Source organism: Limanda limanda, chromosome 14, assembly GCF_963576545.1.
Source record: "Limanda limanda chromosome 14, fLimLim1.1, whole genome shotgun sequence".
Classification (NCBI taxonomy): domain Eukaryota; kingdom Metazoa; phylum Chordata; class Actinopteri; order Pleuronectiformes; family Pleuronectidae; genus Limanda; species Limanda limanda.
This window is the reverse complement of record NC_083649.1, coordinates 15,723,431-15,739,770: the sequence shown is the minus strand read 5'-3', so window position 1 is coordinate 15,739,770 and position 16,340 is coordinate 15,723,431. Positions and strand designations below refer to the sequence as shown.

At 41.8% G+C, this 16,340-nt stretch overlaps 1 protein-coding gene across 1 annotated transcript in view; it reads right to left on the bottom strand.

The window, feature by feature from the left end:
* Positions 1–16,340, bottom strand: part of LOC133019552 (disks large homolog 4-like) — an 84,524-nt gene that overhangs the window by 41,393 nt on the left and 26,791 nt on the right. The gene's annotated exons all lie outside the window — the stretch shown is intronic.

The window sequence follows — 16,340 nt, the reverse complement described above, 5'->3', positions numbered from 1 at the left end:
AGAGAGGAAGGAAGGAGCTGCTGCTGCAAACGCCGCGGCCGCCGTGCGCGCCCCCGGGAGGCTCGCTTACCTTGCACCCGAACATGAGCGACAGGGTCCGGTTGCTGCAGATGACCTTACACTGGCACATGACCGGCGACAGACACTTCAGATTCCTGACAGCCAGAGACATCAGTCCAGAGGCTCACCCTCCTCCTCTTCCTCCTCTTCCTCCTCCTCCTCTTCCTCAACACAAGACGGCACAGACCCGCCGCAGCAGCAGCTCGTCGCTCCGCCGCCGCTCGCCGAGAGAGAGACGCATGGGACGGAGGAGATCCGCGGAATGGGTGGGGGGGTGGTGGAGGGATGGAAGGATGGAGGGATGGAGAGGGACGCCCGGTGGAGATGTGACCGTGTCGCGGTGCCCGGCTCCGATAGGCGAACTACCTCCGATCCCCCATGTCTGTTCCGCTTGTGTCGCTATACACTGTCATGTTGTGCGAAGCTTCGGCAGCATTCACAATATTCTATAGCCCCCCCCACCCCCACCCACCCTATCTCTCTCTCTCTCTCTCTCTCACACACACACACCCCTCTCTCTCTCCCCGTGTGTGTGTGTGTGTACATCACTAATTATATACAAAGCTGTGCAGAGAGCGATAGCACCACTTGGTCATTAATCCCCTCGAGGTCAGAAGTGATATTAAAGTATGGGGGAAATAATAATAAAAAAATTAAAACATTGTCCTCAAAGAAGTGGTAACTGGGAAATATTTATGATGCCACATCAAACAGTCCCTGGTTTACAAACCACGTTACAGTCAAAGAGAAGCAGGGTACAGTGTGATCACTGCGCCCCCTGTTGGAGCAGTAGAGGAAAAAAAAACACCACAGCAGCTGTCCAAGGTGCTGAAGTGTTAGTGCACAGCCCCCCCCCCTCCGAAGGATAAAAATTGTCTTCAATTGGGTAAAATGTTATATGTGTAGAGCCAAATCACAACATACATTATCTTAAGGTACTTTGCATAGTTAGGTCAAAACCTTCTTTTGAGGGTTTCCTTCCTTCCTTTGTAACCTCGAGCCGAACCAGACTCGATGTGGGCGGCCATCTGCTTTCGGTTGGGATGAGAGGAGAAACATGGGGGAAAGAGGAGAGGTGGGCGGAACGGCAGGAGGACATGTGTCATAGAGCTAGAACCGAGCGTCAGCTACCAACAGGCTCGCACCAGGTTTTTGTCAGTGCTTGAGCTTCTTAATTAAATATACTGCAGGTAAAATAATCAAATTGGACCTTTGCCCTCCACATGAAGGCTGAATCCATTCCCAACAGATTTATGCTGATTCGTGATGTGCATGTTTCAAGTGTAGACAATTGATGAAAAGCGGTTATCAAACATTTAAAAGTAAAGGCCGTACAGTTAAAATATGTAGGAGTTCGTCAAATCGTTTAAATTAGGACAGAACTTTAAAGTTAATGTGTCTCTCTGAAAGGACACATGTAAAATTAGAAATTGTTTTGGACCAAATGATGTGATTGATGCTGTGACAACATTTATTAGGAATAGACGTGTTCATTGGAAAAGTTGTAAGTTTTTTCACTTACAGAGCTGATATGGATTTCAGGTGGCTGCTCAAAGCTCTGAGCAGAACTATCTGATGAGTTTGGCTTTATATTATACACCTAAATAAAAATTATAGAAATAAAAGGTATTTTAAGAGCTCCAGATAATCACCAATACCAATAATGGGCATCTTCCTTTTTTCTTTGGTGTCTTAAAATTCTAATCTTTTTATCATATATAAAAGACTTAATGTCTTTCACAAGTAGAATATTTCCTTTAGTTTTTATGTGAGTTCTGAGACTCTCCACTCCTGTGTGGGATTGTGCTGACGTCTGGAGCCCACAGGGTGGAGTGAGAGAACCAGGTAGGCCAGATTTAAATATTGTGCATTCATCTCAGGACCGACTGCGGCGCCGGGCTCAACTCTCCCGGGTGACGTCAACGTTAAATCGAACACGGACACCGCTCCAAATAGCCCAGTGTGCAGCTGATGTTTTTTTTCCCAACCATATCCCCCTCTCGGAGAGTCGGGGATAGCCTGGGAAATCTGCAATGAGCTTAAGATGTCAGCAGGTTTGTCAGAGGGGGAGGTCATGAATCTCAGCACAGGGGGGGGGAAGTACACTAGTATCACTTTCTTTGTGAAAATATTCTTAGCAGCTGAAAGCTCTGCTCAGTCTATGAATCAGTTGATCAATACAATCAATACAAATATGATTTTAAAAGCACTCTGTACAGTTATATGACTTCCAGTACAACATTGTGACTATTCTTCATATTCAGCTGGAGAACGCTCAGTCTTGTTTGTGTAGTGATTGTGTGTGTGAGAAGTGAGAATAATTTTTGGGATTTTGTTACCTCTTCACACACTTTCATACTGTGCATATATGCAGTATTTTCTCACATCTCACACATCACCTACACACTGCTGGCACACCGGGTTCTGTATCTTGCCTGATAACACATGGAATGGGAGAGACAGGGCTCAAACTGCCAGACCTCTGGTTAGTGGACGACCCGCTCGACCTCCTGAGCCACAGCCACCCCACCAAGGACCCCACTAATGAGGCCAAATGTCATTACCACCAGCATGGTTAAGGTTAGGTGGGAATTGGTGATGGTTAAGAATAGGGATAAGGTTCTGGTTAGGCTGTCCACAGTGAATAGAAGCAGATGCAAAGTCCTTATAAGGACAGCTGAGAAAACCTGTGTGTGTATTTCAGTGCGTGGGCACAGCCATCTCCACAGTGTTTTCTCAGCACTCCAGATATATGACGTTTCTCCTCGCTGTAGGTTTAACTTTGTACTTTGACACTCATCTCTGATCACATAACACTCGAGTAGACTCTTTTTTTCCTTTTTTTTTTTTTTCAAACCCACAACAGTTATGCGTGGATGTTGCTTTCTACAAAAGAAAACTCCTGAATGCCCTGAATTGCAGGACTGAATTGATTTTAAAATGGGACTCTGGCACCGACTGCGCACAGACTCACAAAGGGCCAGCTCTTCAAAAAAACACACAAAGGTGGTTCCGCACATTTTCTCAGCGTGCCACTTACATCAAACTCCAGTGTGAAAGCAAGTTATCGAGCTTGCTCAATGAGTAGTGATGCTGTAAAATATCCAATCAGTAACTGGCCACAATGCAAATGGCAAAAAAAACAACATTCTAATCGTATTTGTCAGCTGTAGCGGGGGAAGGAATTTCTTAGAAACCACGTTTATTTGTCACTCCACCCATCTCTGACATGTATAGGAGCAGCAGGAGGGACGTCATGGTAGCCAAGGCTGACTCTATACACAACATATGCTTAGGCTGCTCAGTATTCACAGGTATTTCGTATACAGGCCCCTTTGTAGGATTCATACAACAGATGCATATAAAGTCTTCACCTCTTCAATCATGTCTTTGGATTCAAGCATCATTTTCAGACTCAGGTGCTCACAGACGTAATACATAAAGAGGGTGATGACTAACCCTGCCTATCTAGAATCAGTATAGATACAGCATCATTTCTATGGCGATCACGTGCTGTAAGTAGCTTCCCTCTTCCACTACAGCCGTTATGTAAGCGTGGGAGTCACATGGAAATCTGAACTGTGGTGTTCCGACGTTGAGTAAAGCATTAACATCCTAATGCAGCATTGTGTGAACGAGAGAGATAGAGATAGAGAGAGAGAGAGAGAAAACGATAGAGAGCGACCCAAAAGAGATAGAGTGTTTCCATGACAACATCTGCAGGGGGGGTGGGGGGGCGTCAGATCCCAAACAAATCGTCCGCTTGCCAGCAGCTCGGTCCCCATATATATATATAACATGGCTGCTGCTGCATCACAGGTGAATGTGCATGTGAACACATGTGTCCTCATGCTACTACGACACGCGGCACCAGCGAGACACACGCCGGCGTTCGTCTCCTTTCTTCTTAACTCACGGAGAACATGAAGAAGCACTGTGACTATAAGAGTAGGCTGCTATAGTGCTGGCATAATTCACCACAGGCTGTTACAGCAGCTTACCGAGCCTGTGAGTGCCAACAATTGTACTAAGCCTAACACACCGTAGGTAGTGCCAGATGTGTCACACTTCTCTAGGTGTTGGCCAGTTATTTTTGATTCTTCTTATCGTCGTCAGTGGTGAGAAAATACAGACTATTAATGCTTTACCCTTTATGTCAGTGATAAGGGAAATTAATCAAAGCCTGATCCAGACCCAGAGATTCTTGTTTTATGTTTCTGCAGTTTGAATGTACTGTATGTTCCACAACCAAAGACTATTTTGGTTTTTTGGATTTTTTTCAAATGTCAATTCAAAGATAAGTTGCAATACAATAAAAACTCTGACTCAGGATCCACACTGTGATGAGGTATAATATAGTTTTTGTGTTAATTTTTGTTTTTTTTATATTTATTGTATTTTCACAGATACAATACGGTTGGAACTCCCTTTTTGAGATATGCATTTTCACATTGATCCTTTATGCCTATCTGTAACTGTATACTATTTTTAAATATAAGGAAAGCACAATGTAGTTCCGCCAATATTTGGAGAATTGCAAACCCCACTGGAGTGACAATGATAATTGCTTTAATGGCCCAAATCAATGCAACATCAATTGGGGTTGTTTTGTAATGAGTATCTCATCCTTTAGTCCAACCACAGTTATTTCTTAATGGTTTGTTTCAGCCTTCATGGTGCATTTTTAACATTATTGATTCCACAGTCCAGTGAATTCCCACATCCTTTGTTGTCTCCTAAGAATAACCCAGAGCGTTGTCTCTTTTTTGTTAGTAAAGGAACCAGCAGAAAATATTTAGTCTATGTTACTGCATGATGACATTTGTTTGCACTGATTGGACTCTTTGTCTAAACAATTATTGTATGCATGATGTTTTCCACCTATTATCTTCCTTATTTTTAGTTTACATGTCGTTTTGCTACATAATCAAATTTACAGAGAATACAATTCGAAGGGATTGTATTCACAGCCATTCATAGCTACCACCATTTAAAGAAATTGGAGTATCCAAATGATAATTTAACAGTGGGTTGTCACCAATTGAGAGGGAAACAAATCTGTCTCACAATGAGCCCCCAGGCTTCAGCCTTTCTTTCCCCCCAGCACTCAGCTGCTCTGACACTAAAATAGTCCAACTGCAGTGCAAACACAACTGGGGATCTCGCTGAGACTCTCTCTACTGAGTAGGAAAACATCCAAGGTGAGAATTATAGTATTCACACCTACACCTGCTATATCTGGTGTCTCTCCGCATGAATATCTGATTTCACCTGTTCTGTTCTAGAAAAATAAAATCATACAACATTGCTTTTGTAAAAGAAATAACTACTAGTAAAATATGGAGGACTAAAATTACTAAAACAATACTTATTTAAATATCATTTTCATCAATAGCAATATAACAAAAGTACAATCTATATCAATATATTGATTATGCATTGTGAAAGCATAGTGAGGGGTATAATACATATCTGTTCATGTTCTATCTAAGATTTGTAAAATGTTTAGCCCTCTTTGTCAATTGTTTCAAGAGTTAAAAAACACAACCTTCACCGAGGAGCAAAAAATCAGTCTTCAAACTTAAAAATAATAAAAACTTGATATTTATATTTTTATCGTGATACTTTTTAATTTTCAATTGTGATAAAATATTTCCCCATATCACCCAGTGCTTTATTGCAGGGTGATTAAAATCTTGCCCCAGTTCAGCTGCAGGTGCAACAGCAGCACTCCGAGTTTGCTCTACAGGCAAACTGTAACGTTTCACATCTGATATTCCTGGTTCTATCTCGAGCAGAACCATCCAGCTGTGTAAATTGAACATGCCAGAATGGAGACATCACCAGCAGTGATGACCTGGAGCAATGTGTTGTATATGCATGAAGTATGGTGTGCACGGTGCAACTTCAGCACACTTCAAAAGAAAAGAAAATCTATTAGCCCGGGAATTTCTCTTGTTTTTCTCCCTTTGGAAGCTGCAGACATGTTTGGAGAGTTATTAAATGGTTAAATTGAGCTCCTGGGGATAATTATCTGCACCACCCTCAAATGGGATGAGAACATCTACACCGTAATCATGAAAGCCTTAACGGATGATCTTCTTCGTGTGACAGGCGAAGAATGTCTCGCAGCGACTACACTGGTCTAATTCTACACAGCCATCACCTCACTTCCTCTATTACAGTCTGGTTCTGCCGGGCCTCCTCCCACACTAAAGACAACCGCAATGTACCGGGACCACCCTCTGCCAGCTGTCCTCCATCTGAGACTTATATATGATTTGTGTTGTGGAAAAATGTGGATGAGAAATGACCATCCTGTCTGCTGGAGCTCCATAACAGCACCACATTCTACCCATTATAAACCAGAACCACCCACAAGCTAAAAAAGTCTTTCTACCAGCCTGTGAACAAATTAACGCCTGACTCTACTGCCGATGCTTTATTTGAAGGAAATTTTTCCTATAGTAGACATGACCTTCATTTGACAAAATGTACCAGTCAAGGAACACAAAAACTACCACCCTCATGCCCGGCCAGTGGGTGGCGATAAAGTCTGCATCAACGATCCCTCTAAATATCAGAGAACAGCATTTTGAGCATCCTCAAGGAGCTTATTCCTCATATGTGGTAGAAACCTCAAAACCAACACAATAGTAAGCCATCCATTTTTGTAATTATAACTTTGATTAAAGTTATTTGTCATCTGTTTTGTCTCCTCATCAGAGACAGTTCTGGCACTCGACCCAAGTTGTGGTGGTAAAACTTAAAATAAAACGTTATTTGTTTGTGTGGAAAGACGATAGGTTGGAGTTGCTGCTTGTCATGTCATGGTTTCCCAAATGCTCTGTTTAACATTTAAACACAGATACACACACGTTTTGTAAATCTGCATTTTAGTGCATTTTAGTGACTTAAAATGCCGTCTGCGTGTGGACGAAGGATCCAAACTCAAAGAAAAAACTTTGTTGTGCTAAGTATCTGAATTAATGTGGACACCATGCTCTTCTCCATCATTTGCAACCTTAGGATTATCTTAATTCAATGACTGGCTATGATGTCTGTGCTATAATATACTGTATAGTCACTATATGACACTAGATATACTTCAATTTGCATTAACTATCTCCTTCATTTGTATCATACTTGGCTTATTTCATGCTTTGCTCGCACTTAACCAAGTTACCGCCATTGTAATGAGCAGCACTCAAATCAGTTTCATTTAAATTCAGACTCTTCACACAGCCCCTCTATTTTAATTGTTTTAATCTAGTCGACACTGTGTGCTGTACATTGGAATAAACAAAAGATTTGATGTTTTTGTTTAAAAAACCCGCTGCCAAATATGCAGCTCTCCTAATGGAAAACAAAATGCTAAGTAGAGCATGATGAATAGAGTTGGGACGGACTAACATTCAATTGAAATTCAGATTTTTGATATAGAGCGATTTGAAATACAAAACAGTTTTTCAGGCGTAATCGTTGAATTTAAATTCAAACAGTTAAACCACACATTGACACTGAGAGACAATGTATGTTAGTCAGGCAACACACTGCCTTTTAATGAGTTAACACTATCACTATATGACAACAATCAAGCACCATCCACATGTTAAAGGACATCTTTCCTCATTGTGTTTTACCATAACGTTGAGAACCACTGCTATGTTTTGTGGAGCAGCCTGAATCATTTCTCCGTCCACCTGAATGGCATAACACATGAAACCTGCGTCGTTGGAATCTATACATTTTCAGTCACGCTGATTGTAGTAATTGACCTTCAGCCAGTAAAGACCGTCTGTAGGACTCAGTCCACAGAACCCTGAAGCAGCTCCACTGCTGCTGCACCAACAGCTGTTCACCTGAAGCTCGACTCGGTACGCTGAACCCAGAACTGGAGAATCAGTTGTTGACGTGAACACACTGACCTCCTACACACCTGGTATTAACATCTGTCCTGAGAGATCCCATTACAAGTGCCAGCAGTAAGTACCGGCATTAACATGATGTTGTGGTCAGTGTTGACATTTTGGCGATGGCCACAAACAAATCAGCATGTGGGCACAGATAAGAGTAAAAAAAATAGGTTCAGCTCATGGTTAAACTGCAGCGGGTCAGAGGATGTCAGCTGAGTAGGCAGTCCTTTATATGTGACCCAGGACGCACCCCCCTTCAAACCGAAAGAAATGTGGAAAACATGTGGCCCAAACCACCTCTGAATGTGGTCTGGCGTGATCAGATCGCTACTATCACTACTAATCTGAGTGCGTTCACCCTGTAATTAGACCTGTCCACTTAAACCATATGTTAAAACCAGATGTGTACGTGGCCACTGTTGTCCTGATCAACACCCTCACTTACGTTAATGAGTCCCAGTTGCTTCAGAGCGCTGGTCACCTGTTTATTCAAACTTCATCAATATACAACGTATCACGCGTCCAGATCACACAAAAGTCAACACGGAACTTCCTTGGGCTGTAACAATACACATTCCAAGTGAGATATCTGGAATATGAAGATGAATTACATTATATTTACTGATGAGTGCTGACCCCCTTTAAGTTTTGATATTTTTCTTCTGTTTGAGGAATACTTGAGGAGCGGGTAGCATGAAGAGCCAGTTCTTGGCCTGGTCACAAGTACCACTCATCTACACCATAGATCAATAGTCCAAGTGAATATAATGCCAGGGACTTCATTGACATGTTGTTTCTGCTGCGTTAGAGTTTGCTGAAAATACTTGACTGTAATTAGAGATAGCTTCGTCTGTGAAGCCATGTGTAGCCCAATACATTTGGTCGATAAAGTTGATATGTTGAGACCAACTGGCACATGCATCTCGCTGTGTGTCCTTTCTCAAACTTTCACACTCAGTGTAGAAGTAGTTTTTTCTGGAGTTACCTCTGATGAAACGCAAAAAAAGGAGGCCCAGGCTACCGCTGATAGCTTTGGCTCGACAAGTAGCGAGCACAGCAGGGTGCCAGTCTGGTCGGCCATGGCACCGCTTCTAGCCAAGATGATAAAAACAGAGCCACTGGGTGCCAACAGGTAGAGCTGACTGGCAGTATTCATGCCCAGTTGTCCACCATAGCCGTCTCAAAGTGAATCATGTTGGCATGAGTGTTACACATGGAGTGTTAAAAGACGAGTACTTGTGAGTGTGACTTTGGAAACTGGATGAAAACAACTTTGACAAAAGAACCAAGAGAGCAGTCTGCTCAACTGAGTAAATGCCTCTGTAACTAATATGTTTTTTAAATGGCCAATAATATAACTGTATTATAATAGTATTATTGTAGTATATGTATTATTAGCTGATCATACTGTATCTAAAGATGGACGACATGATAGCTCCTCAAAAGTGAAGCCAAAGTTTCTCGGTCACCACCTGGCGGCTGGCTGCAATATAGGTCATACAAATTGCGTCTTCCATGTTAGTGGATGGGACACAGACACAAAGTCAAAAGTCATAGAACTTGATAAATAGATTTTTCTCAAAGATGTTTTCTGTAATTTAAGTTTTTTTGTTGTCACACTCTAGTTCAATTAAGTGCTATTTTTTCTTGTAGGTTTGGTTTTAACTTGTTATAAAATGCCATAAAAACGGGTTGAAACGTAATGATTGACAGCTGAGACCTAGGTCTACCGCCCCCCTATCCCCTGATGGCTACTGCACAGCCTCTTGCTACAAATGTGTGAGATTGCTGCTTTCGTTTTCCTGGATATTTTGGTTCATCTTGGATAGTGGGAGGAGGTGTAGACCACCATCTTTGTGTAAAGTCTGTGGTGTCGACCATTGTAGGATTTGTTGACTTTGAGAGCCTCACAGGTGTACTGATGGATGATGGATAAGAGGACAGGAAGAAAAATATTTCAACAGTATAAGTGACATTTATATTGTATAGTTTTCATGGATGCCATTCAGAAGCTCTACAGATTTAAATAACACTTATAGGCTGCATCGGTAGCAGTCACTTAAGAGCACATAGTAATTTGCAGTTTACAATAATTACCCAGTTTGCTAACTGGTAGGGAATGTTGGGTTGAATACAAGCTGATATCACAATTGCAGAAAACCACACAACAGATGAACGGCTTCTCTGTAAAATGGTAACTAATTGTAATTATCTGCCTTTTAAAAAGAATGTGAACAACAAATAAACAAGCCTCCACACTACATTATTATCAATGACCTTACGTGAGCTCCATTAGCCCTGATGAATGCTGTGTCATGTCGAAGCCGGGATGGTCAGTTGTTTTCCAGCCCTGTGCAAATGTGTAAAATCACCTCTGCAGAGGAATGACTCATGACATTACAGACAATCTAATACCTGTTGGATGATCAGGACACATGAGGAGAATACCTCAATGTAAAAAGGAGCACAGCAGGGAGACACACATCTGATGGGACTCTGCCCTCCTGTTGCTGAGAGGTGACAGGGTGTCATCCAATCACAGGGCTTCAGAAGACAAATGGCCCAGACGGTGCAGCGCAAATTGAATGTACTTTTCTGTCACGACAGTTTTGTGACATCATGACGAGCAAAGAGAGAGACTTAGTGATTTTGTTGGGAGTGTTTGCGGCCAAGTTGCGCTGTTAGCTTGCCAAACATGATCTGAATGATATGAAGCTCATCTCTCTCACTGTGATCGTGACCCGTTTAGTGAAACTATGCAGGATCATGTTGACTTAATTGCAATGAGACGGTCTTGAACTGTTATTTACATTTCCCATTTTACCTCCGCCAAGGAGTTATGATTTCACCTCGTCCGTTTGTTTGTTTGTTTGTATCTATGTTTGATTTTTTTGTAAGCAAGATTAAACAAAAACAACTGTACAACGGATTTCTGTGTAACTTGGTGGAAGAATGCAACTTGAACCAGGGTCAATTTTGATGTGGATCCAAATCGGGGGTGCTTTGAGGAAATTCTACGAGGCTTTTCTATATTTTCTTTGATTTCTCCAAGAATAATTAATGGATCTTGATGAAAAAAATCTGAAATGTTTAGAGGACTGATATTTATGAGTGTGTGCAAATTGGTGCAGATCCAGATAAAAATCAGGATATATTGAAGTTAAATATGGTGTTTTTAAGGGACTATTGGACTCTGAAGCAGCTAAACGCTCTACTGAGACATTCTTTATGTTGATATATCATTTTTTATATTATATTATATTATATTATATTATTATATCAAAACATTATTAGGCATGATGGATGCAGCACATTGGATTTGAAATCATTATGTCATTAAATCTGTAAAATCTTTTGTATATATATATATATTTTGCAAAGAGGCCCCTGAGACAGTCCAGCATATAACAGCAGGGTGTAAGATGCAAGCTGGAACAGCGTATATGGAAAGGCAGGACCAGGTAGCTGGGATAGTGTACAGGAACATCTGCACCCAGTATGGATAAGAAGTGCCCAAATCCAGATTGGGATTGGGGAACACCACAGAAGGTTGTTGACAACAACAGAAGCTACAGTCCTGTGGGGCTTCAGATTCCAGACTGACAGACAGCTACTTGCCAACCAATGAGACGTAGTGGTGATTGACAAACAGCAGAAGAAGGCAGTAATAGTAAATGTGGCAATACCGGCTGACAGCAACATCAGAAAGAAGGAACACGAAAAGATTAGGAAGTACCAACGGTTGAAAGAACGTCTGGAAGAAATGTGGAAGGTCAAGACTAATGTGATCCCCATGTTAATAGGAGGACTGGGGGCTGTGACCCCCAAACTGGGAGCGGGGCTCCAACAGATTCCAGGGTCATCTTCTGAAGCCTCAGTCCAAAAGAGCGAAGTCCTAGGAACAGCTTAGATACTGTGCAGAACCCTCAAACTCCCAGACCTATGTTAGAAGTATATTTAAGGCATTCATTTATCTGATTAGTCCATATATTTAGTCTAGTTTTTCAGCCTTACACTGGCCTAAACCGGTCTTTGTATTGACAAAATAAAAATCTGCCAACTACAACTTTTGCACCAAGTCCACCAAAATTGGATGGACACAAAACAGCCCAAATATTGAATTGTCCAAGAAATTATTGTCAACACTGTGTCCCAATAATGAAGTCAATAAAACATGTAATGATTCTCATTCATCACAGCCGCTTACAGTTTAAATCTATTGCAACGAAACTGACGGCTTGTGACAACAATTACTTTTGTAACTGGAATAGCCCCCAGTAGAGCGCACACCTCCACCAAGGCCCAATAGTCCCCTAATGAAACCACATTCAAATTCACTAGATCCAGATCTTTTTTTGCATCTGCACCAAGTTGCACACGCTCGTAACCATCAGTCCCCTTTTCATCAAGATCCATGAATTATTCTCTGAGAGATCAACAGAAAATGTTGCAGGACGCCATTTCTCGCAATGCTAATAACTCTTCTACGGATAAGTAGAGCAAAACTCTGTTAGTTCACATACATGTACAAACACACACATGCATGTGGTGGTTTCTGGCTGTTCAACTACATTAAAGGCCATGACTCAACTGACCTCATCATGTCTACTCAGCTCATTGGAAGAGGACTGGAGGAGCTCTGGACGTCTCTTGCCTGCTTGGTGCTTTTCATTCACACAAATACACACTGCAAGTATGGCACAACTTCATTTATACATATCCTGTATAATAACAATGGGACTTAGCTGGTTGTTTGACATTTAGCCATTATCTCAACTCTGACCCTAATGTCTGTGCCTAACCCTGATGTTTTTAGCCCTTAAACAAACATGACCTCCTTCAAAGTGAGGAGGGTTGATCTAATATCTATTTTGTCAGCTGGATAATAATCATCATCCAAGGACGACACTGTGCTGATGTCTTAGTATCCTTGCGAGGGGAGAAGCGCACAAAATTATGAATTACATCCTAATATCTGTGCCTAACCCTGATGTTTTTAGCCCTAAAACAGACATGACCTCCTTCAAAGTGAGCAGGGTCGATTTATTTATTTAATTTTGTCAGTATAATAATATTCATCATCTAAGGACGACACTGTGCTGATGTCCCGGCGTCCTTGGAAGGAGAGAGGTGAACAAAATTCTGAATTGCACCCAAACAAACAGTCCAAAGCCGAGATACAACCACTGCATACATGATGCTGTGATGCTTCATTCAACAAGTCTGCTGGAGTTTCACTCTGTCTGCATGTCTAAACATGCTCATAGCCACCTGCACGCCCACAAGTGCCAGGCCACATTCATACGTAATACCTTAAGTGCATGATTAAACGTAACACACGTAGAACGACCGCAAAAAAAAAAGAAGCCTGACACACATATCGCTGATTTATCTATGACAGTGGAGTGGACTGCAGGCATGTTCGATGTCAATATGCACAGATGTACATGGAGGCATCCCTCAAGCCCGCCAGAGCGACTAGCCTAGACTTTGAGCTAACATGCAAAACAGAGGCAGCAACAGAGAGACGGAGGAGGAGGAGGAGAAGAACGACACGAAAAACGAAGAGGTGGATTTACCTACCACACACGGGCAGAGGGAAGGGAGCTTAGTGCGGCCCTTCATGAGCGAGAGACAGAGGAAAAACAGCCTCCCAGACACCCGCAGTAGAGGAGGAGAGGGATGGGGAGAAAGAGAGGGAGAGAGAGAGAGATGGGAGGCTGTGAAAGGGTAAGGGGAAATAAAAAAAGAGGGAGGGGAGAGTGTGGGGAGGGGAAGGGGGGGGGGGGAGAGTGTCGTAGCAAGCGAGGAGAGAGAGTTTTCCTGGAAGACGGAGTTGTTGGTGTTGGATACGTCTTGATGTTAAAGGATTGGGTCTGAACGGCGAGGACTGGCAGCCCGCTTCCAGCCGTGACTCATAAAATATGTTTGTCACTGCCGGTGAGTGAGGGAGGGGAGAGAAGGAGACATGGCGACAGAGAGTAAACCACGTATGTTGTTTTAATTTTTCTTCTCCGTCTATGAAATAAAGCGTACGCTGCCCTCCACGTTGGTTGTTGCGCCCTCTCTCCCTATGAATCATCCTGGCTCACATTTTGCATCATGAAGCACTTGGATGCATAAAGTGAAAGCTACATGCCGATCTCTGAGGGACGCTCCTCTGCCGCCATGCCTGTCATGGGTCAGAGTGGTTCCACTGCTCATCAAAACAAGACAGCAACAATATCAGCCATCTTCGTGTTTTGGCTTAGGGCAAGATGAGTGTCTGTCTGCAAGGTTGAAATGATTCATTGGATATTCAATATAGGAAGGATATCAATTAAGTTCTTCTCTGTTTCATATTATGATTCAAATTGGACCATGTTATGGAAACTACTTTATTTACAATTTTGTGATATTGAATTAATAACAATTTATTTGATAACAGAAAAATACATAACCAGGTCCCTTACTACGGCGCATATACCGCCTCCAAGACCAAACAATACTACACTACTACAACACTACTACAATAGATACATGTTTTGTTTATCGAGCTCAGGGATTCTCAATTTCTTTGAGAGAAAATATTCCCAGGACCCCTTCATGTATAACCCTGAAATAATATGACATATCATTTATTAATATCATCATTTTCTTTTACATTTCTTCTGAGTTATGTGAAAGAGGAACCCAAGAGAAATGCCTTAGAAGGATATTGGGCATGTATCGAAAATATTTCCATCTATATATCATGTTCATTTTAATGGATAAATCTGGAAACCTTTCATGGACCCCCTGGCTGTATCCACCCGACTCCCAACAGTCTGCAAACCCCCATTTGAGAGCCAGATAGCTCTTAAATAGGAGAGTAACAGCAGTAAAGAAGTAGCAACTAAATGATCTCATAATTATATTAACTCATCCATCTTAAAACCAGTAATTTGTCTGATCTAAATCAAGACGGATACTTTATTTTCTGACAAATGATGAGCATTTTGAAAAGTCCGGGATCTATATTGCTGTTACTGGATCCAGCACTGCGCCTGATCCCACCAGGTTTGGTGAAAACTGGTTCAGTACTTTCTGAATCATCAATTTGCCAAATAGCAGACACAGGGCACAAGAATATAACATAGACATATGATACTTACAGCGAAGCTGGGCACTCCTCATCATTGAGATTATCATTATTTAATCATTATCTGTCAACATTGAAGCTTTCATTAGTTTTAGCCGAATTTCTAAATTATTACCAGACAACACTGTTGGTTCTTTATTGTTTTACTCTCTTCATGAGGAATAAAAGTGTTTTTTTTATACATCACCTTCTTACACCGTATGTGACCCGTTAACCCATCTAATATTAGCTCGGATAAATCAGGGCAGTATACCTCCATTCATCAAACCTTTGCCTCAGTGAATGTAAACCATTGTTTTATCAAAAGGTGATCATCTTCAAGTTGTTAAGTTCTTGTTTTAACTGTAACATGAAAGTTATTTTTAGATTCTAAAATGCTATAAGTATGTATTGGCTTGACACTTCATTCATGGGATGTCATCTTGCTTTTACACAAATAATTTACATTAAATGTGACCTATAGTTGCCCGTGTCCTTGGCTGAATAAACTGATCTATTTCTGCCCTAAATTCTAATTTCTAAGATATCTTTTTTTTCTATTTTGTGCAACTACTATGCAAAAATATAATGGATTAGAAATCTTCCTGTAAATTACACATGTTATTATTGTAGTCTTTTTCATAGCTGTATTGGCTGTAGCTGAGACACACTTGACTGATCTCTGCAATAATAAATGGTTGTACCATTTGTTCAGTCAATGTAGTCAGTGTTGTGATGCTAAATATAATTCAGTATCCACCCTGCTTAAGTATCTTAATTATGTTTGTAATTGGTGTAATTGGATGTACTTCCTGTTCTCTTCCTCTCCAGCCTCGTCTCTTTCTGCTACGCGGCTGTATTAAGGCCAGAGAACAAACGAGTAAATGCACCATGACCCTATTGGACTGCTTTACAGTGGACTGCTGTTTGGTGATGGATGGGTTATGACACCTGCAGAGGTTAGGCCCAAAGCCTCCGAAAACCGCAGCGACGCACCGAGCGGTGGCTCCCACTCCTGCATCAGCTGCACTGTCTGTGTGACTAAAGACAACTGGAGCACGTCGTGACATTTCCATCTGGAATGAAGCCTGTGCTGCGATAGCGCAGCCGAGCGCTGGGTGCAACCCGCGGATTCCAGCCGCATAAGAGCAAACGTAAAATTTCTATTCTCTGCATTCATGAGCATTCTCTGCACCGCCTACACAGAGGTCATCCTCCTACCTGCACACTGTGGGCTCTCTCTCTCTCTCTCTCTCTCTCTCTCT